At 41.4% G+C, this 23,995-nt stretch overlaps 1 protein-coding gene across 3 annotated transcripts in view; it reads right to left on the reverse strand.

The window, feature by feature from the left end:
• The window catches only part of LOC136885551 (ATP-binding cassette subfamily C member 4), a 403,879-nt gene extending 396,042 nt beyond the window's left edge, over positions 1 to 7,837 (reverse strand). For 2 of the 3 annotated variants that reach the window (XM_067158182.2, XM_067158180.2), the window contains exon 1: positions 7,716 to 7,837. The gene's annotated coding sequence lies outside the window, so the exon portion shown is untranslated. The remainder of the gene's footprint in view (positions 1 to 7,715) is intronic. The other variant, XM_068230366.1, reaches the window with a different exon arrangement.
• Between the last annotated feature and the right edge of the window lie 16,158 nt (positions 7,838 to 23,995).

Genomic DNA, 23,995 nt, shown 5'->3' on the forward strand with positions numbered 1-23,995 from the left:
TGAAGATAAAGTTGGAATTCAAGAGGACAAATTGGGGCAAATATTCGTTTTTAGGAAGGGGAGTTATGGATTGGAACAACTTACCACGGGAGATATTCCATAAATTTCAAATTTATTTGCTAGGAAAACAACAGAGAGGGAATCTGCCACCTGGGCGACTGCCCTAAATGCAGATCAGTAGTGATTGATTGATGTACACGAGATCAAATCAGAAATGAAGAGATACTGAATCGAATTGACGGGAGGAGAACAATTTGGTGAAATATGTCGTGAAGAAGAAACAAAATGATAGGACACATCTTAAGACACCTAGGACTCTTTTTGTTGGTTTTTGAGGGATGTGTAGGCGGTAAGAACGATAAAGGCAGACCAAGGTGTGAACACGGCAAACATATTAGAATAGATGTAGGATGCAGTAGTTGTGTAGAAATGAAAATATTAGCACAGGATAGGGTGACAGAGAGGGCTGCATCAAACCAGTCTACAGACTGATGGCTCAAATAACAGCATCATTTCTTTATCAGGTTTAATTATTTTTTCATGCACTTTAAAAAATATTCTAAAATGGGTTTCGACGTGGTTCATGGTGTAGTTTACAGTAGTCACGTCCTAGTTCGTGAACCATGGGCAACGGTTGAGTGGCCTAGTAAGTGGTCCTGAGAGTCGAGATACCAATTACTGTGGAATGGGAGTGGGCATCTCGGACATATTCTGAGTCGTGGCCCTCCTTGTGCTCAGGCGGCTAGGACTATACAATTCACCGGTGGTCCATAACCCGTTACAGAAGAGATACTTACTTGGCCTATGTGCAAGTAGGGTAGCATCCTGCTTCATGAATTTACCGAACTCAGAACATTTTAAGCAAGCCTCGGACCTATGGGAGTAACGGAGCCCCACTCCCATTTGACAGGCGAGGACACCTTGGAAACAACTTGGCGAACGAAATGGAATTCGATAGGGAGCAAGAAAACAAAAGACGGCACGAGCAGCGGAATACAACATAAGGGAGTCCTGTCTACAGCCCGTAAGTACGTATACATATTTCTCTAGATATTTTTCTAGTAACGACGGCATTTATTAATTTACGGCAGATTTTTCACTTCATTTATGTAAAAGGAATTATTATGTTCCATTTGGGACAAATATTACAGTGACATTTCATAGATAGGTATGCGCTACATAACCAGAGGATTGTGGCGACGTTTAGTAAATTCACAGAGGCTTGCAGACTAAACGCTGAAAAGCATAACGGTGTGTAATGATAATGCATGTAAGTATGATTTTCGACTGAGAGAAGAGTTATGCTTTTCAGAATTTGCTTCACGTCGCACCGACATTGACAGATAGGTCTTATGGCGACGATGGGATAGGAAAGGCCTAGGAGTGGGAAGGAAGTGACCGTGGCTTTAATTAAGGTACAGCCCCAATATTTGCCTGGCGTGAAAATGGGAAACCACGAAAAACCATCTTCAGGGCTGCCAACAGTGAGGTTCGAAACGACTATTTCCCGGATGCAAGCTCACAGCTCCCCTTCCCTAACCGCACGGCCAACTCGCTCAGTCCCAAGAGTTATAAAGTTTCTAAAGTTGTTATGATTTCTAATTTAAAAAGTCCGCAGTGCGATATTAGTAGAAAAAGACATGACAGATGTGAAGCGAAAGTAAAACAGCTGACTTGCCTTACCAAATCGGTATTTAATACTTACATAATAATTAAAAAGGAACAGGTATTTTGCCTAGCGATAACACGGATGTACCCATTCTTCATGCAATCGCTAAGAGCAGACTTGAAAACAGACATACAAATAAAAAATGGTCTGCAAGCCAAATTTCTTAAGTAACTGCTAATTAACCGTATTCTAGTTTCACTCTTGATTAGATTTCTTCTGGAGTGTGAACCACGACGTTTCAAGCCATTTCCACGAAGTAACAAAAACATACGTTTTCTATTGCTGTGTCATCAACCTAGTGAAACGAAATGGCGTATGACTGAGTTCGGCTCGCCAGGTGCAGGTCTTTTGATTTGACACCCGTAGGCGACCTGCACATCGTGGTGATGATGATGATGATGATGAAGACGACACATAGTCTCCGTGCCAGCGGAATTAACCTATGATTGTTAAAAGTCCCGACCCTGTGGGGAATCGAACCCGGGACCCCTGTGACCAAAGGCTACACGCTAACCACGCTAATAGAATACAAATACTACCAGTAGAATACATCCACGGTATTCCCTCCCTGTCGTAAGAGGCCAGGAGAACAGTGCCACAAGCTGAGCCCACCATTGCCTCCACTTAATTGTGCCAGTCTCCTAACTTTCAGCTTTCCCATCTAACCTCCCTCGGTCACCTCTTCTTCTCTTCCGACCGTATTATTATCCTATACTTAGCTTTACATCACACCACCTGGCATGAAAATGGGAAACCAGGGATAAACGTCTTCAGAGCTGCCGACAGTGGGGTTCGAACCTAATATCTCCCGAATGCAAGCTGACAGCTACGTGACTCAAACCGCGCACTGCCACTCGCTTGGTCTTCTTCTTCTTCTTCTTCTTCTTCAAAAATTTCTTCATGAATTCACTGTCGTGTTTTTCCCGTTCTTCTGTCCACTATTTTCCTGTGGTCGTTTCAGTTTTATCCACGAATGTGTGATATGCAACCAGAATTGCAAAGAGTTTACGTTTTTTATGTCGTCTGTAGACTTGCTCGGTATTATTATTATTATTATTATTATTATTATTATTATTATTATTATTGGTGTGGGTTACTGTAGTCACGTCCTAGTTCGTGAATCATGAGCAACGGCTGAGTGGCCTAGTAAGTGGTTCTGGGAGTCGGGGTACAAGTTGCTATGGAATGGGAGTGGCTATCTCGGACATATTCTGAGTCATGGCCCTCCTTGTGCTCAGGCGGCTAGGACTATACAATTCACCGGTGGTCCATAACCCGTTAGAGGAGAGATCCTTACTTGGACTATGTGTAAGTAGGGTAGCATCCTGCTTCATGAATTTACCGAGCTCAGAACGTTTTAAGCAAGCCTCGGACCTATGGGATTAACGGACTCCCACTCCCATTTGACAGGCGAGGGACTCCTTGGAAACAACTTGGCGAACGAAATGGAATTCGATGGGGAGCTATCAATATTAATGGGGCTCACGTCGATGGTTAGACTCAGTTTCTAACGATTTAGTGATAAGAGGTATAGAGCTAAATGAGGCCACAGCACTAGTTGCAAATAGAGGATTGTGGCGACATTTAGTAAATTTACAGATGCTTGCTGAACGCTGAAAGGGATAACGGTCTATAATGATGATGTATGTTATTATTATTATTATTATTATTATTATTAATATTATTATTATGTCCGCCTCTGTGGTGTAGTGGTTAGCGTGATTAGCTACCATCACCGAGGTCCGGCTTCGATTTCCGGCTCTCCAAGAACATTGAAAAGTGGTACGAGAGTAGAAACTGGGTCCACTCAGCCTCGGGAGGTCAAGTGAGTAGACGGGGTTTCAATTCCCACCTCAGCCAACCTCGAAGTGGTTTTCCGTGGTTTCCCACTTCTCCTCCAGGCAAATGCCGTGATGGTACCTAACTTAAGGCTATGGTCGCTTCCTTTCCTCTTCCTTGTCAATTCCTTCTAATCTCCCCCTCCTCCCCAACAAGACCCCTGTTCAGCATAGCAGCTGAGACAGCCTGGGAGATGTACTGGTCCTCCTCCCCAGTTGTATCCCCGATACAATGTCTCACGCTCCAGGACACTGCCCTCGGTTGGTAGAGGTGGGATCGCTCGGTGAGTCCGAGGGAAAATCGAACCCTGGAGGGTAAACAGATTAAGAAAGAAAGAAAGATGATTCTTATTATTATTGTTTGGTTCGTTTTGGCCTAGTAGAGACCACAGGGCTCGTCTTAACTCTTAGAGGACAGTGGGAAGACTCCCTGTAGGATGGCCTGTCGTTACTGAGATCGGCTCTCTGTGTTAGCTAATGGGATCTGCGGTTCCTGTAGTTCTGATTTTACTGAGCTGATCCACTTGTTCTTGGAAGTCTTTCCCCTATCTGTCACTGTGAAGATTCTGTTGGTGAGCCTGCAGGCGGTCATGTGCCCGTAGAAGGTCAGCCGCCTTTTCCTCATACACGTGACTATGCCTTCCAGATGTTCGTAGAGCTCGTTGTTGTGCCTGATCCTGTAGGTGCCATCCTCCTCCTCCTCCTCTCTCTCTAATTTTATTTGATAGTTTTTCGCGGCGTCGACCTCTGCAGATCTTTTGTCACTACTTTCACAATATGATAGAAACCTGCGTGTAAGTGTAATTGCGGAAGTGTAGAGGAAGGTTAAGGATGACACAAACACCCAGTCCCGGGATATATTAATAATTTACAATTTAAAACGCCCTCCTCAAGATCTTCCTCTCTTTAAGTTCTAGTTTCCTGAGTGTGTACATTACAATTTGGAATGCTTCTTTACAACAGTATGATAACGATGTAAAATTAAAGAAAATACATAACAACAAATAATAATTCAATGAAAATCAAGTATAGGTACATATGAGAATGCGCAGAATACGCTAGATATATTTCGTAAAAAGAGGCACAGTTAAACGAGAGCTGGAAAAGATGATCGAAGCCAGGATAATAATAATAATAATAATGTTATTGAATTCGGAGACGCCAGTGTGCCGGAATTTAGTCCCTAGGAAGCTGACGTATCTGAGCACCTTCAAATACCACCGGACGGACTGAGCCAGAATTAGGGCGCGCAGCAGTGTGCTTGCATCCGGGAGTTAGTGGGTTCAATTAAGGCCACGGCCGCTACCTTCCCACTCCTAGCCCTTTCCTGTCCCATCGTCGCCATAAGACCTATCTGTGTCGGTGCGACGTAAAGTAACTTGTAAAAAAAAAAAAAAACGAGAGAGAAACATTTTGAAATTCTCAATCAATCCTATAGACCAGGGCCTCTCAAACGCCCAAAATCTCACGCGTGCAGAGCGAGGCGCAAGAGCTCCGTGCACTGTGCATCGGTGCCGCTCGGTATGGCTCGGATCAACGCTTCGTCTCTGGGCTACTCGGCTATGCTCGGCTCTACTCGGCTATACTCGGCTCAACTCAGCCCGGATTTGGAGCGCTACGGCGCAAGTGGGGGAGAGGGAGACAGGCGGAGCGAGCGAGAGAGGCGTGAGGAAAGAGAGAGTTAGCGCTATTGCTCCAAATCGAGGAGTGGGGGGTCTGCACTCTGGTCAACCAAGCCAAGTCGTCTTTTGCACCGTGCACAGTGCATGCACCACGCGCATGCACCCTGAGAGGCCCTGCTATAGACTCATCCAGCAATAATAGCGACTTAATGTCTATATTCTGAGAAATACACACAAAAATTCAATTACACATTTTCCTTCTAAACTTTGATATTGTTAGAGGCCGAAGCCAAAATGGTCAGTGACTAGTGTCCTACGAAGTTATTGTGATTTTACTTATTCATCATCATCATCATCTGTTTACCCTCCAGGGTCGGCTTTTCCCGCGGACACAGCGAGGGATCCCACCTCGACCGCCTCAAGGGCAGTGTCCTGGAGCTTCAGACTCTTGGTCGGGGATACAACTGGGGAGAATGACCAGTACCTCGACCAGGCGGCCTCACCTGCTATGCTGAACAGGGCCCTTGTGGAGGGATGGAAAGATTGGAAAGGATAGGCAAGGAAGAGGGAAAGAAGCGGCCGTGGCCGTAAGTTAGGTACCATCCCGGCATTCGCCTGGAGGAGAAGTGGGAAACCACGGAAAACCACTTCCAGGATGGCTGAGGTGGGAATCGAACCCACCTCTACTCAGTTGACCTCCTGAGGAGGCTGAGTGGACCCCGTTCCTCGAACCACTTTTTAAATTTCGTGGCAGAGCCGGGAATCGAACCCGGGCCTCCGGGGGTGGCAGCTAATCACGCTAACCACTACACCACAGAGGCGGACGATTTTACTTATTACTGTAGAAAAATAAATTTGTGATTGTAAAAGTGTAAGCTATAATAGAGCCCAATTACTTGTAGGTATTCTTCCATCACTGGACCTAGGTTTCATTCAAACTTTAATAAATGATCAAGTCCAAGTAGTTGAGAATTATGTTAAAAAACGTACGGCTGAAAAAATGCATACCTTCTTGAATGAACTCGAAAATTAGTATTTGAATTAGTAAAATTATGCCTTGTCCGCCTCAGCGGTGTAGTGGTTAGCGTGATTAGCTGTCACCCCCGGAAGCCTGGGTTCGATTCACGGCTCTGCCACGAAATTTGAACAGTGGTTCGAGGAACGGCGTCCACTCAGCCTCCTCGGGAGGTCAACTGAGTAGAGGAGGGTTCGATTCCCACCTCAGCCATCCTGGAAGTGGTTCCCCACTTCTCCTCCAGGTAAATGCCGGGATGGTACCTAACTTAAGGCCACGGCCACTTCTTTCCCTCTTCCGGTGGTGGTGATTATTGTTTTAAGAGGAAGTACAACTAGGCAACCGTCCTCTATATAACACTAATCAGAGAGAAACAATGCAAGGGATCCGACACATCGAAAAAGGAAGCTATCGGCCAAAGAAAGACAAGGAGACAAGGGTCACGAAGGGCGGGAAAATGAAATACTCCCCAGGCCTCGAGTACTCTAATAATGTTGGGATCGGTAAAGAACAAGAGTTGACCAAGGGAGGTCGGATAGGATAGATGAGGGTGAGGAGCCTGGCACAAGTAAGTGGAAGTAATGCCAGGACTCAGCTGAGAGCCCAGTGTTCGCCAACCTACGCTCCCAAGTTAAGAGCCCTTGGGCCCCTTTTAGTCGCCTGTTACGACGGGCAGGGGATACCGTGGGTGTTATTCTACCGCCCCCACCCACAAGGCCCCTGTTCAGCATAGCAGGTGAGGCCGCCTGGGCGAGGTACTGGTCTTCCTCCTCAGTTGTATCACCCTTCGACCCAAAGTCTCACGCTCCAGGACACTGCTCTTGAGGCGGTATCCCTCGCTGAGTCCGAGGGAAAAACCAACCCTAGAGGGTAAACGCATTAAGAAAGAAAAGAAGAAAGAAAGAAAGATCCATGTGCACTGCGTTTAGATCGTCAATATTAATACACAGTGTCCTGTACCCGATATTCAGACATTCATAATTATGAAACAAGACAAGCAGGTGACATAACTTTCTTTCAAATACACTCATATAAGTGTGGCAACTGCAGTTTTAAGTTCTCTGCCATTCAATTATATAATCATCTTCCAAGAGGTTTAAAATCAATTTCTAACATTTCAGCTTTCAAAACTAAATTAAAGAAAGTGCTGTGGAATCAGTACCTAAGAAAGTAGACTGATTTTGTGAGAAGAGTTTGTATGCCTGTTATGTAAAATAAATATTAGATTTTTTAAGATTAAAGATTATAATAACATAATTAACTTATTCGCAGCTTATGTATATGTATTATATTAACTGTAGACAAATTGTGTCATACAATTCCTGTTTATGAGCCTTTGGCTCGTTGGAATTAACGAAATGTATAATAATAAAAAAAGAACTTGAAAGGGCTGCATACCGGTAATGGAACTTTTTAACATGTGCGTTAGTATTTCTTAAGTATCCTCTTCGTCTTGACCGTCTCCTGACCATCAGAATTTCCTCAGAACACATTCAAAATGCGTATTTTATTGCTAAATATTAACAACACGCACAGAATGATGATACTGAAAATAAATCATTGTCACTTACCCTAATGCTCCGCGCAGCACGTACTCTGCGGATCGGAACGTTCAACACACAGTGACCGAACTTAACACTCCACGAACATCCAACAGATACTGACTTGACACTACCGGCTGCCAAACCAGCCGTTACTTTGCTGCCTCGCTCACGTGACTTCAGCACGATCGACCTACCGCAAACCGCAATGCTTGTGAACGGAATTGGTGATATCATCACTGCCATCTGACGGCTGTATAGTGAACGAGACGCATGTTGTCTTCCTCTGACCGCGAGATGTCACCCGCAGCAGTTGATGTAGGACTCGCATTCTATATAGATGTTGTTCCAGTCATCCGTCCAGAGTGGTTTGATACAGCCCTCCATGCCACCCTATTCTGTGCTAATCTTTTCATTTCTATGTAACTACTACATCCTACATCTGCTCTAATTCATATTCATATCTTGGTCTACTCGTAACTTTTATTTACCACCTATATATCTCTCAAGAGGCTGCCTGGCCGAGGCGGTAAAGGCGTGCTCTGTTCGCCCAGAAGGACCTAGGTTCGAATCTCCGCCAGGAAGTCGTAAAATTTAAGAAATGGGAGGTGCATATGACCCTGAGGTTCAGTCAGCCTACACCAAAAATGAGTACCAGGTTAATTTCTGGGGGCAAAGGCGGCCGGGCGTAGAGCTAACCACTCTACCATATCAAGTGTCGAGGTTACGGATAGTGGAAGCCTTTATCTTTGCTTTACATATCTCTCAAAAATCAAGTGAACAAGTCCTGGGTGTCCACCATTCTATCTCTTCTTCTCGTCAACTTTCGCCAAATCGATCTTCTCTCACCAGTTTGATTCAGTATATCTTCGTTCATGATTCGATCTAACCATCTCACCTTGAGCATTCTTCTGTAACGCCACATTTCAAAAGCTTCTATTCTCTTTATTTCTGAGCTAGTTCACTTCCATACAACGTCACGCTCCGGACGAAAGTCTTCAAACACACCTTTCTAATCCCTATATCGCCACGAGAGTTGGCCGTGCAGTTAGTGGCGCGCAGCTGTGAGCTTGGGTTCGATCCCCACCGTTGGCAGCCCTGAACATGGTTTTCCGTAGTTCCCATTTTATACTAGGCAAATGCTGGGAATGTATCTCTCGGCCGCTTCCTTCCGACTTTCCATTGTCGCCATAATACCTATCAGTGTCGGTGCGACGTAAAATCAATTGAAAAACAAAATAATGTATCAATGTACGAAGTGAGCAAATTTCTTTTCTTAAGAAAGCTCTTCCTTGCTTGTGCTAGTCTACATTTTATGTCCTCCTTACTTCTGTCACCATTAGTTATTTTACTACCCAAGTAACAATATTCATCTAATTACTTTAAGATTTCATTTCCTAATTTAATATTTCCTGCATCATCTGACTTCGTTCCACTGCACTCCATTACTTTTGTTTTGGTATCCCCTGTCTGTCGTAAGAGGCGACTAAAAGGGGTCCCAATGGCTCTCAACTTGAGATTATGAGTCCTGATATTGCTTTCCACTTACTTGTGCCAGGCTCCTCACTTTCATCTATCCTATCCGACCTCCCTTGGTTGACTCTTGTTCTCTTCCGACCCCGACGCTATTAGGCCTAGAGAGTCTTTCATTTTTACGCCCTTCGTGGCCCTTGTCTTTTTGTTTGGCCGTTACCTTAATTTTTTCGAAGTGTCGGATCGCTTCCATTTTTTTGTTATATCTGATTAGTGTTAGTTGGAGGATGGTTGGCTAGTTGTACTTCCTCTTAAAACAGTAATCACCACCACCACCACCAGAAGGTGTCCATTAAACTTCAGTCGCAGGTGTTACCGTTTCCAACTGGTGGTACAGTTCAGAGTTCGCTTTTACTCGGTAGGTTTCATCTGGGAGCAGTCTTGACCAATGAATTTTCCGGAGGATAGTTTTTCAACTTTATCCAGCTCTTCGATGGTGTCTTTCCTGATCATTAGTAAGGAATTGGCAGCATATAAGAACTGAGGTCTGACAACAGTTTTAATGCACCTTCTTGTTGTAACGGTTTTGCGATATTTATTGTTATTAACAGATACATCACAATGGCAATGGTCACTTACAGTAGTGTAATATTAAAGTAAAGTTAACATAATTACCCAGCAACAACAAACAAACAACAAGAGTAGGTTCAACAAGCAATTCCATGGAAAGAAAATATTACAAGAAATACTATTAGCTTAACATTCTAGATTCAGCATCATCATATACAATTTCATACACAACTGAAGTATTTCCAGTAGATAACACTATAGCTTACAATAGCATAGGTTGAGCTTACTACTAACTTAACATTACAGGTTATAATAAAGTAAGGTTAAAACATAATTACCCAACAACAACAACAACACTAGTTAGTATGCTGCGTTGAGTTTGGCACGTCTGTCTAAGATGGAGGTTCCGTCTCTACTACTGGGGTGGACCCATTCGCCGAGATATATTCATATATTTTGAACCAGCAGGGGCGATTGTGAACTAAAAGTGTGGGGGCAAACAAATATACAGACAAAAAACAGTTGTGGTTGTGGGACATAGCAGACGGGGAGGGGGTTATATAAATCAAAACTGAAAAAGAAAAGAAAAGCTAGAAAATGTTAAGTTCTCTGAGCGAATTTTGACGGAGAAGTAAAAGTTGATTTAAGGGAGCCTGGGACTGAGTTTTTGGTGGAAAAAGTAAAAATTATCGATTTTTCAATTTGTGCATATTATTGTACGCCGGACTCCTGCGGATCATTTGGCGGTGGTAGTTTTCGGATTCCACCATTTTTAAAGTACTAGCGTGACATTTAAATGTCCGGTTGAGTCCCCGTCCATTAGCTTTTACTTACAAAAATGTTTTTTATTCATATCTACATTTTCAGGTATTTAAAATGTTCCAGCAGAACCAATTTGGTTTCAAATTCCACGAGAATTTCGTGGGTTGTTAACACCTGTATTGTCTTGATATTAACAGAAGGAATTTTTTATGATGTTGATACTTTAAAAGATAGTAGGCCTCAAAGGGGTATTTTTTTTTTTGCATAATTTGAGGAAAACATAAACACATAAAACAGAATTTTTCTTCACATTTATGGACTACATATGCAGACTTTCTCTCTGTTAAAATCCTTTCCATACCTTGAAGTGCCTGTACACCAGTTTTGAATGTGATATTTGAAGTAACTATTCAGCTGGAGCACTTTTTATGCTTATCGATTTAAAAAAATAAATTGTAAGTGTTAATTTCTCAGAAAGTTATGTTGCTATTTTCCTGAAAATTGGTATATGGCCTTATATCACCATTAGGAGACCACAAACCAAATTTCATTCAATTCTGTCAATAATTACAATTTGTTTTATAAATTCAGTCCTAACTTCCCTTAAGTGCGGTAATAATAGTTCTTTTTGTTGAGATTTTGATTCAATCCTATTCAATAAAACTTTCACCAAAGGGACAATATTACACATTTATTATCATTAAGAAAAAGTACGGTGTGATTATACAATTAAATATGATTTAGTACTTGACTACACACTAAGAAACTAACAGACACTAAATAGACTGCCAAACTGACGAATGCGCGCGGCAAGAGGGTGAATCATATCACAGTGTCCATTACCTTGGAAAAAGATATATACCCCGGTTACCCTTCCTCAGAGCACATGCAAAGTCTTCACTACTTGCCGTGGCGCTATACAAAACGGTTAACGGGAGACGAACGGTATCTTGTGCTTATTTCCGCTAATAATGTTTTAATAATTAAAGAAAATAAAGGAAAGAATTAACCGATAAGACAACAGGACATGTAAAAATTGATTTTTTTAAATAATTTCTAGCTTCAGCCGGCTAAAATGAATACAAATATAATATTTTCTCCGCTACTGCTTGGAACAACATTTAAATTAACTTCAGAGAAAGCATTCACCCATTTTGAGTTCACAATACAACTCTGATCACTATCAGTGCAGGTATATCTAGCTCCAGCAACACGTAATTGTATGTTATGGGAAGAAAATTCTTTATAAAAGCTATCCAAATTAAAAGCCGGACAACTTTCAGTAAATCTCAAAGAATTAATAATTTCTTCAAAACCAGAAAAAATGTAACATCTTTCAAATGTCAAGCCTTTAGTTTTAAAAAAAAATATTAACATCATTGAGTTCATGAATTGTTTACAGATAATTTATTGCAGCATTGTAAAAGCTCTTTGGGTTAGATTTCACTTAATTCATTCTAAAGGGTTGGAAGGAGTTGATCTATTGATAACTTTCCACCGAAAAATTATTGTCTTTCCTACAAAGTAGCTTGCACTTAAATTTTGACATAGTATCATAAGTTTCAAGGGGCTGCCTGGCCGAGGCGGTAAAGGCGTATTCGGTTCGCCCGGAAGGACGTGGGTTCGAATCCCCATCAGGAAGTCGTAGAATTTAAGAAACGAGATTTCCACTTCCGGAGGTGCATATGGTCCTGAGGTTCACTCAGCCTACACCGAAACTGAGTACCAGGTTAATTCCTGGGGGCAAAGGCGGCTGGGCGTAGAGCTAACCACTCTACCCCATCACGTGCCGCAGTTAGCAATGGTGGAAGCCTTTACCTTTCACTACTCCTGCAAGGGCCTTCATGGCCTGTGCGGAGGTGACTTTGCTTTGCTATCATAAGTTTCAACAATGGTAAGTTTATTTTCTTCAAGCTCAAGTATTTTTTCATTAAAAGATACTGTAAAACCATGGCAGAAGTGAGTTGTTTAAACATGAGAAAAAAGGGCGTCCCGTATGCTGTTAAAACGGGACAGTACTTCAGACCTTCAAATACAGTAAATCCCGTATAGGCTAATACAGGACACCTTGCAAGCCTACTATAAGGCGTGATAAAAAAAGTTTGGGTTTGAGGGCATTGCTACAACGGACATGCAGCGCAGCGCGACTCCGGTAAGTACAACAAACTTAGCACTTTGTTACTCAGCAGGGGAGTATGCTAGTCCCGTTTGGTATAAATCTGCACATGCCAAAAAGGTCGATGTCGACCTGAATGAAACATGCAGACATATTACAGGACTAGCTGATGTACCCGTGCTTCGCTACGGGATTCTCAGAAAGACTGACTTTGTGGTTTTCCTAACTGAAATCAACATAGGTCATTACAAAAACGTAAGTATGAATGTAGCGATTAAAAGCAATGCTATCATATAAAATACTCGATAAAATGGAAAGCCGCACGTTTTATCACTTTTAACGAACAGTGCTGCGGTTAGATTGCGGTGCCAATCTAATAGTCCAAAGTTCCAGAGCTGGGATGACCAGGCCGCAGATTGCCATGAACACTCATCTGCCATTATTCCGCTAAATAAGCACACTGTTCATTCCAATCAGTGCCTCAGAGTAGGGATTGAATAGGCCGAATGCTATGATGATCCAGTGTGTTGCGTACCAGTAGTATCAGAAAATGTATAAACCAGGGGAATGGCATACTAAAGAAGAAAGTTATCTAACTCCCCAGCTACTTCCCATCAATATTCAGGCAGGCTGTTACACTCTGTACGACTCGGCGAGTTGACCGTGTGGTTAGCGGTGCGCAGCTGTGAACTTGCATCCGAGAGATAGTGGATTCGAACCGCATTGTCGGCAGCGCTGAAGATGGTATTCCATGATTTCCCACCTTCACACCAGTCAAATGCTGGGCCTGTACCTTAATTAAGGGCTAAGGCACTCTTAGCCCCTTCCTATTCCATCTTCGCCATAAAACCTATCTATGTCGGTGCGACGTAAATCAAATAAAACATACTCTGTACGCAGCAGTAATCCTATCTACCGGAGATGAGGGGCAACAGAAGACACAAAGCACATCACGACAAACAATGGTCAATGTAATGTTATTGTTGATCAATGTTATGAGCTTTCTATATTGCAGGCCTACACATTTAGTTTTCTTTCGACTCTGTGATTTGTAAAATATTTTATACCGTAAACTGTAGTTTCTTATTCTTCGACTTTACATACCGCTTTTCATTAAATACTGTTTACCCATTTTCTCGTTACTCTGCGCTGATATGGACTTCGTAACAAATATCCAAATTCATGAATATCTTTGTGATCATAGCCAGTACGGTAACAATGTATAAGACATGAATAATAGGAAATTTAATACTATATAACCTTAGTTATGCAGCATTCATCGGTTACACCTCTAATAAGAAATATTTGAGAATTACATTTTAGGCCTTCCCCTAAACTACCATTTTACTCAGCGTGAATAAAATAATTTACAGCCTAGACTATAGCGACTTATTTCCTGACTTTGCATACCGATTTTCATCAAGATAGGACTACTAATAACAACAATATTTGAGAATTAAATTTTAGGCCTTCCCCTAAACTACCATTTTTCTCAGCGTGAATACAATTATTGACAGCCTAGATTGTAGCAACTTATTCCCCAACTTTGCATACCCATTTTCTTTAAAATACGACCACTAATAGCATAAATAGTTGAGAACTCAATTTAAGGGCTTCCCTTAAACTACCATTTCACTCAGCGTGAGTAAAATTATTTATAGCCTAGATTGTAGCGGCTCATTCCCCGACTTCACATACCGATTTTCATTAAATTCTCTTCAACCGTTTTCTCGTGATGCGTGTACAGACAGACAGACAGACAGACAGACAGACAGACAGACAGACAGACAGACAGACAGACAGACAGACAGACAGACAGACAGACAGACAGACAGACAGACAGACAGACAGACAGACAGACAGACATTTCGGATAAGTAAAAAGTGCATTTTCTTGTTACTATGGACATGACCGATACAGAAATACCATTATTTTAAAATTCTGAGCAATGTACAGACAAAACTCTTATTTTATATATAGATGTCTGAAACCAACACCAACAGACTAACTGTACTCCCTTGCAGGAATAGCCCCTCCTGAGATCACACGCGAAGTAGCTGTAAATGTGGAGAGGTTAAGGGCTTCTACCAGCTCAGCCTACCCACTACATGGACACAAACTACCACCAACTCGATTGAATTCCAGAAACATTCTTGTGCATTCCTCATCCCCCGCTAGTGCAGATGCAAGGAAGACCAGACTTGCACTCTGGAATCAGAAGATCACTTTTCACCCAGAACGCTTCAAATTGGAGGAAAAGCTTCCCGATGGTCATGAAGAAACCTGGACTACATGGAAGGCACTGAACAGACTAAGAGCAGGCGTTGGTAGATCCAAGGACAATGTGAAGAAAGGGGTCCTCCTGAAGGGGGATCAGACCCTATGTGAATGCGGCGTGGTACACACGACAAGGCATCTTGTTAATTGCCATCTATGCCCTGTTAAAAGCACAGAACTTGATCTAGCACAGGCCAGTATCTGTGCTGTTAACGAGGCCAAATTCTGGGCTCATGTTTTGTAAATAACTGTATAATTTTATGTAAATATTGTAATTTCATCTATTTTATTTAATTTTGTAATATGCATCTGTCATTTATATTGTGCTACTCACACGAATAAATAAATAAATAAGTACGGACATGTAGGCAAAGAGAGGTCGGCGGTTGTTATGTGTGCTTCGGTCTACATGTGGTCACGGCTGGTCGTGCACTTCGTCCGGTCAACCGAGCAGTGGAGGGGTGGCCGCGTCTCTGTTGTGGTTCTACGCCTCTGCATTCGGAAGACGGAGAGGGACTTGTCCCCACGACGGCTGTCCTGAGAATGGTTTTCCTGCACTGAGGTGAACACCGGGACAGTTCCTAGTATAGGCCACGGCCCCCAAACCCCTCAACTTCTCTGAACTTCTCCTTCACCGTATGACATCTCCCTAACGTGAGAGACGGCATTACCGTCTAGGAGACCCGCCGTCCCCTTCAGGGACAGAATTATGACTTTTTTCTTTTAGTACAAAGGGCACTAGGAAAGTTTAGCAATACGCCAAAAGGGTTGGCTGGACACCCCTGTTATGGTGAGGGATGAAAAGAGGGGTGAAAACCAGTCTAGAAGACAGCAAGGCGCGACCTTCACACCAGTTGTTACCAAGCAGTGGGATTGAAAGCAAGTTAAGATGTCAGTATGGTCTAAAGGTGAAAATCGCGCAATTATCCGCTAGAATTTTGCTCGAGGATTAACTGTTGACCAGTGCCTGGAGGAAATGACTCCTGTGCTGGGGAAAGACTGTCCACATCGGGCAACAATTTTCCGCTGGTACAACGAGTTCCAGAGTGGAAATTTTGGGGTTGAAGACGATCCTCGTTCTGGGCGACCGTCTGAATCAGTGACTGTGGAAAACATTGAAGCTGTGCGGAAAATGTTGCACCAAGAGTGGCTGTTGACATATCGGCAGGTAGAAGAGACTATCCCAACAAAATCCCAGAACAAGGTGTGGCTGTTTGAAGATGAGGGTACTCCTGTGGCTGTGCGAAAGTCAAGGTCAGTAAAGAAAAGGTTGATTGCAGTATTCTTCACTAAACGGGGCACCCTGACTCGGGTTGTGCTAGAAAAACAAAGGACAGTTACTGCGAAGTGGTGCAGTGAGACTTTACTGCCTCAGGTCATCCAGGCTCTCAAACAGCTCCGTCCAAGGTCACGGCTCAACACTCGGCTCTTGTAACACGACAATGCTCCAGCACATCGTGCTAATGTAACAATGGATTTTCTTGCCAGATCAGGGTTGACTGTGCTTGATCACCCTCCATACAGTCCTTATCTTGCCCCATGTGACTTCGCACTCTTCCCAGAAGTGAAGATGAAGCTGAAAGGGCGGCGTTTTGCATCCGACGAGGAGCTTCTGGCAGCATAGGATCAAGAATGTGAAAATGTAACCGAAGGAAAGTGGCAGAGTTGGTTCAGTGACTGATTTCGACGTATGGAGAAGTGTATTGAGTGTGATGAAAATTATTTTGCAAAAGTCTAAAGCGTTCACTAACATTACAAAACTTTCCTGGTGCCCTTTGTACTTAGCAAAGGGATAAGTGTGGCAGTTGTGTCGTGCCAAAGTGCGTGCGTTAAATGCGGCCACGTTATTACCAAATGCGTCCAAACAGGACCAACGGGGTGTTATTCTATTCTTGGCTGCCGAAAAACAAACACTGGTGACATCTGTCGGAGAATGAAGACTGTGTGTGGGGCAGCAAGTTCCGTGCGGGTCACGTTTCAACACAAGAAGCCAGCCTCATCCATTACGGACAACAACAAGAGCGGACAGTGGATGAGGTCTATAGCCCAGATCACGCCTACGGTCCCCTTGAAGGGTCGACGCTTCCTGTCAGACGAGGATGTGCAGCAGGACGCGGTGTTTTACAACACGAGGATCTTCAACCTGGTACGTCGGTGGGATGCTCACGGTGATTTTACCTGATTGGTATCCCCATTTCGAACGGAAACTTTTTGATCGCCTCTTGTACTCAGTATGAATGATGTCTTGAGATAGTTTAAGGGGGGACCTACACATGTGAACATAGAAAAATGAGGTCTATTAACATTTTATTCCTGCAGCATTGGAAATTAACACAAAAAGGAAACTTAGTATGACAAACACTTATTCCTTAATACTATGCCTACATATTTAGAAATCATATAAACCTATGCCATTATAATTAATTACTCAAAATGGCGGTGTACGATGGCCATTTTTTCCGTTTCCGTGATAATTTCCAAAAACACATGACTATTTTTGTATGATTCCTTTTTTAAAATTATGATTACTAATGTTATAGTTAACAAAACAAAGAAACAAACCCCATGCCACTACAGCCCTTGAAGGGCCTTGGCCTACCAAGCGACTGCTGCTCAGCCCAAAGACCTGCAGATTACGAGGTGTCGTGTGGTCAGCACGATGAATCCTCTCAGCCGTTATTCTTGGCTTTCTAGACCGGGACCGTTATTCCACCGTCAGATAGCTCCTCCATTCTAATCACGTAGGCTGAGTGGATCTGGAACCAGCCCTCAGGTGCAGGTAACAATCCCTGACTTGGCCTGGAATCGAACCCGGGGCCTCCGGGTAAGAGGCAGGCACGCTACCCCTACACCGCGGGGCTGGCGTTATAGCTACAACATGTAGGTACTAGAATCAGTGAAGTGCATCAAGTATAATTTTTTCATGAAGTTATATTCAAGTAATGAATTTTTAATTCATTTTCATTTGATAATATTTAAAAAAAACTTAAAACCAATGAAGCTAGCTCAGTAATTCTTGTATACTTTCTCTTTCTATATGAAATATACTTCTTCTTCTTCTATTCTTCATCTGGTTTACCCTCCAGGGTCGGCTTTTCCCTCGGACATAGCGTGGGATCCCACCTCTACCGCCTCAAGGGCAGTATCCTGGAGCTTCAGACTTTGGGTCGGAGGATACAACTGGGGAGAATGACCAATACCTCGCCCAGGAGGCCTCACCTGCTATGCTGAACAGGGGCCTTGTGGAGGGATGGGAAGATTGGATGGGACAGGCAAGGAAGAGGGAATGAAGTGGCCGTGGCCTTAAGTTACGTACCATCCCGGCCTTTGCCTGGAGGGGAAGTGGGAAACCACGGAAAACCACTTCTAGGATGGCTGAGGTGGGAATCGAACCCACCTCTACTCAGTTGACCTCCCGAGGCTGAGTGGACCCCATTCCAGCCCTCGTACCACTTTACAAATTTCGTGGCAGAGCCGGGAATCGAACCCGGACCTCTAGGGGTGGCATCTAATCACACTAACCACTACATCACAGAGGCGGACTATGACATATATAAGCGTGCAAAATTTTGGTATCTTAAAAACTTTCAGAGTTATGAGGGAAATGGTTCTGAATACCAAAACTTACAGGAAACGAGCAGGAAGATGACAGGACTTCACGTTTCTGGTCATAACTCCGAAAGTATTGGAGATATCAACAAATTTTTTGCATTGTTATAAAGAGAAAAGTTCAATTTTAAACGAAAAAAATGAATTGACAAATCTAATTTTTAGTCGGTCAAAGGTGTTGGTTCCCTCTTAAGAGCTTATCACACAGACTTAGCTTTAAGATTTCAAAGGAATTTTGACGAAGATGAAAATCAGTGGAGGAATATAAGTGTTTTAACAGGTCCTCCATGACTGAATTCTGGCTAGAATTTAATCAGTATAAAATTCTGCAGTAGAAAATCCTTATTTATAATTTGTTTTGTTTGCTTCTTCGGCCCCTCAAACCAATAAAGGAATCGGTCCTTGTTCAGTCAAGTGATAATCGTTAAAAACGAACTTATGAAAGGTAAGGTATAGGCCAAGCCTACATGGAAAAATGTGGTTTTCATAGGAGATACCGTCGGAAATTCTTCGATTTGCTGGAATAAATGCAGCTTAAATAACGTAAGTAAAGAAACATCTGGAAGGGGTGAGGAGGGATGAGGATGATATATGTTTTTGTTGGATGATTTCAGCATCATTTTGAAACAAATTGTAGTGGTATTTATTCACTCAATACATTGTTTACATATTTAAAGGATTCTGTTCCTTGTATACATAACTCTACTTATAACATAAATACTTCTATGCATGAAATATTTCAAATTATACTTCATTGTTAAAACATTGACAAATCTTGCTTCAGGCATGTTTCCTTCCTATTTTATCCAATATTCAGTCAATGAAACAGACAATATTTGATATATAGATTGGTGCTTTCACGACCCATAATTATAGACGTAAGCTTTTGGACTTCTGCCATGTCCAGAAAACAAGGTAAAATTTTTTACAGAACCTTGCCCCGCGTCTTCAGAAGAAAATCTCGTCTGTTCACAAGCTAGACTTCACGTAAAGAATTTCCCTTGTTTTCTCAACACGAAAAATAGCCCCAAAACATTATCTGATTTCGGGTAATTGATTCTGATATACATATGTAAATTGAATGACAAAGGCAGGAGATGTAAACGAGATATTTAGACCTTCCAGAATTTTAAGAACAATCAATCATATCTCCATAAGTTTTACAGAGTTCATTTCCTGTTCTTGTTTGAGTCATCAGTCCATAGACTGGTTTGATGCAGCCGTCCATGCCACCCTATCATGTGCTTACCTTTTCATTTCTACATAATTTCTACAGCCTACATCTGCTCTAATCTGCTTGTCATATTCATACTTTGGTCTACCCCTACCGTTCTTACCACCTACACTTCCCTCGAAAACTAACTGAACAAGTCCTGCGTGCCTTAACATATGCCCTATTATTCTATCTCTTCTTCTTGTCAAATTTAGCCAAATCGATCTCCTCTCACCAATTCGATTCAGTATCTCTTCATTCGTGATTCGATCTATCCATGTCACCTTCAGCATTCTTCTGTAACACCACATTTCAAAATCTTCTATTCTTTTTCTTTCTCAAGTAGTTATCGCCTACATTTCACTTCCATACAATGCCACGCTCCATTCGAAAGTCTTCAAAGACATCTTTCTAATTCCTATATCAATGTTCGAAATGAGTACATTTCTTTTCTTTTCTTAAGAAAGCTCTTCCTTGCTTGTGCTAGTCTGTATTTTATGTCCTCCTTACTTCTGCCACCGTTAATTATTTTACTACCCAAGTAACACTATTCATTTACTTCCTTTAATGCTTCATTTCCTAATCTAATAGTACCTGCATTACGTGACTTCGCTCGAATGCACTCCATTACGTTTGTTTTGGACTTATTTATTTTCACCTTGTACTCCCTGACCAGGATTCTGTCCATTCCATTCAGCAATCTGTCCAGAACTTCTGCAGTCTCAGATAAAATAACAATAACCTCGGCAAATCTCAGGGTTCTGATTTCCTCTCTTTTGACTGTAATTCCCTTTCAAAGTTCCTCTTTGATTTCCTCTACTGCCTGTCCTATGTAAACACTGAAAAGGAGGGGGACAAACTGCAACCTTGCCTCACTCCTTTCTGGATTGCTGCTTCTGTTTCAAAGCCCTCGATTCTTATCACTGCAGACTGATTTTTAAATCAGCATAACTACCTCTTTTATTAAATCAAGAACACTCTGGCACAGAGAATAATCGCGTGTAAAGTAGAAATTATTAAACTCATTTTTCAGCATCCGAGATATTTTGGTGTCCCAGAAGCTTTCTTTCGAGATACGAGACAATCAAGTCCGAACTGGAAGTTTCCCGGCTTTGCTAAGTTGCTTTCAGAAATTAGGCGAGTAGTGAACTCAAATATGTTCACCTTGACATTCTAATAATTGGAGTATTGTATTACAACGGCAAAATAAGTCACAGCTGCACTAGCAAACACACATAATAAATTCATATCGACCGTGAAGAAGTCAAGGGCTGTAAATGTGACTTTGGAAAGCAAGAGTTGTTGAGAAAACGAGTCAATTTCTTCTTTGTATCGACTTACTAGTGGCTGATCGATCATCAGTTTTATAACGATATCAGATGTTTTACTAGCCTCGGAGCTTGCTAAAGAACAGACGACGGCTGTGGAAACTAACTGAAACAAATGAACGATATCCAGTGCAATATAGATTACCACCTCACTGTATGTAGTCCCTCGTAATAAATCAATGATCCGACGGGCATCCGATAGAATTGCAAAGAAATTAAATGTTAAACGTAATAATATTTCGAAACCGTAGATTGTGTTGACTGCAGACACTATTTCACGGAGGTTATTGTACGCAATACGCAGGTCTCTGAGTGGAACAAGGGAATTTTTAGAATACATTTCTTCTGGACATGTTAAGTTGTATGATGCAAATCCTTGGTTAAAATTCCTTGGGTAATTATCTGCATAGTTTTTAATATGCTTATAAAGAAGCTCATTCAAAATACCAAATCGTGTCTTCAAAAAATACACAACATTCAGAAATTGCAATAGAAGTGTAAAATTTGTGATATGTGCCACACACTGCAGAATATAATCCCATCTCAGTGTCCCAGGGAATAAAATTATATGTGAGCTTACGTAAATTGTAATGTTAATCACATACATGACAAGAAACTGCAGCATTAACATTCGTCTCATTTTCCAGTGATCATTCGTAAAATGTCCGGATATTACCTCCTCCACCCGTAACACTTTCCGAAACATAGTTTCAAATATCTTGATATTTCTCGACGAATGTGTTATTAATGACACTGAACTAGAAGCATATATAGAAACGTCTAAAATGCATTTGATTACCTTTGATAGAGTTCCGTTGAATACTGATAATCCGTACATGATTCCATAAATAATATCGTATACCATTCCAAGAAATAGTAACGCGAACAAACCCAATGTGTACACAAGAAGAGTCCTTGAAATTCTTAACTCCACAATTTCTCTTCCCAAGACAATTTTCTTCTGAATTTCGTAAGATGCTAAACCAATAATTCTCGATACGTAATACAAAGGTGAAACTGCTCTCAAGAAAGTGCTCACAACATTCGAATTCATGTTTTATTCCTAATCGTTTTGAGTTATCACTTTAATGATAGTAATAACAAAGACAATAATGTTATATTCAGACAAGGAGATGAATTATTTCCCTTACTGTTTAATTTAATTCTGGAAAAATGATGAGGGTATGGCAAAATGAAACTAAAGGTATAAATATTGGTAGATAACTCCAAAACAAAATTCAACTTAATTGCTTAGCATTTGCTGATGACATTGCTCTCCCATCCAACAACAGACAGAAAGCAAGCCAGTCTGTAGAAAAACTCCAAGAAATAACAGCTAAAACAGGACTCCATATGTTTTTATGCAAAGACAATATATGTAGTATATAGATCAGGTTTCAACAGTCAACCGTTAATAAGCAAATATGGACATGTCGCTCAAGTAGACAAGTTTAAGTATCTAGATGGAATTATTGAACCAGCAGGGTTCAATCAGCATGCTAACAACGGAAGGACTGCAAAACTTCAAAGAGCGTACAAAATTACTTGGAACAGATACAATAAAATAATTATATAAAAAGGTATAATTACGACATTATAACACAGTAGTTAAAACAGAAGCCCTTTATGAATCTGAAACTATCACAACCTCGAACAAAGATGATCCAAAAACAAGAAAGGAAAGTCCTCACAAAAATATTACAACCAAAATTCGAAAATAGAATTTGGATGATAAAGAAATCACATGAAATCTTTCAAGTTACAGAAAAAAAATCTCAGATACAACCAGGAAACGCGATTACAATTTTACGGTCACTTATATAGAATGGATATTAACACGCTCATAAAGAACATTTTAATCTTAGTCTTATCAATAAAAAGCCACAATAATTGACTAATAGAAATCAGTGAAGACCTAAATGAAATCGGCATTAATGAAGAAACCGTTCAAGATAGAATAAAATTCAGAACCTTAATTCATAAACACACATTTTCTATAAAGTCCACCTTGCTAAATGCAGGATGGACTGAAGGACGTAAAAAGGAACACAGCGAGAAGAAGAAGAAAACACAAAAAGTGCTAATAAGTTCAATCTCGCTCCTTAGTTGGCCATAACGAATCAAAAATAAATATTATGTTGCTCGACAAAGGGAGACCAATGTAAATTCTTACCCAGAGAGAGATATTTCATAAATATTGTTAATATGCTGTCAGGGTTTTACATGACATTTTATCAAAATGGGTATAGGAATGATTATTTTACAATGAAGAGGTACTACCGTTAAATATTAAGCTCTTGTCACGAACTATTAACACTATAACCGTTCTTCAAGTCAATTTTCATGTAATTACGGGGCATGTCTTTACTGGTTGATGAGATTTACTCATTTAAACTGAATATACGTTCACGAAATCTCTACAAGAGTACAGCATATAATGATGTAATTCCAAGGCCTTCTATAGGAAATAATGTTATGTTACAGTTGCTGCGTATTGGAGTTTGAGTCATGGCACAGAAGGCAGAGAGACAATGAATTTATGCTAATTATTCACTTGAGAAATTGGGGGCATTCCGAGCATGTTTAAGGTGTACAGCGAATGTGTGCATATGGAGTATCAAAAGGCATCTAACTGCACTAATCGAAAACACACCTCAAATATCAATCACATATAATTTCATAAAGGATTCTCAAACACACTGGTGACGGGCCCCGAGAATTCTCGTTTTTATGGACCTTGTGTTTCCTTGATCGCTGCTACAATCTGGTGGCGAAATTATAAGTTCTAAACGGTGTAGTCATGGAATGAATGGAATCAGGCAACTATGGCTCCATCATCTTCTTTTATTTAAACCTTCATAACAAAATAATATCGGAAATGTTGAGCTATTGCTTGGAGCTTCAGTCCAGCTGTCAACAGTGCGCGGCGCATATGCAGTTGCTAACAGATATGAATATTTGT

Source organism: Anabrus simplex, chromosome 14, assembly GCF_040414725.1.
Source record: "Anabrus simplex isolate iqAnaSimp1 chromosome 14, ASM4041472v1, whole genome shotgun sequence".
In the NCBI taxonomy this organism is placed as follows: domain Eukaryota; kingdom Metazoa; phylum Arthropoda; class Insecta; order Orthoptera; family Tettigoniidae; genus Anabrus; species Anabrus simplex.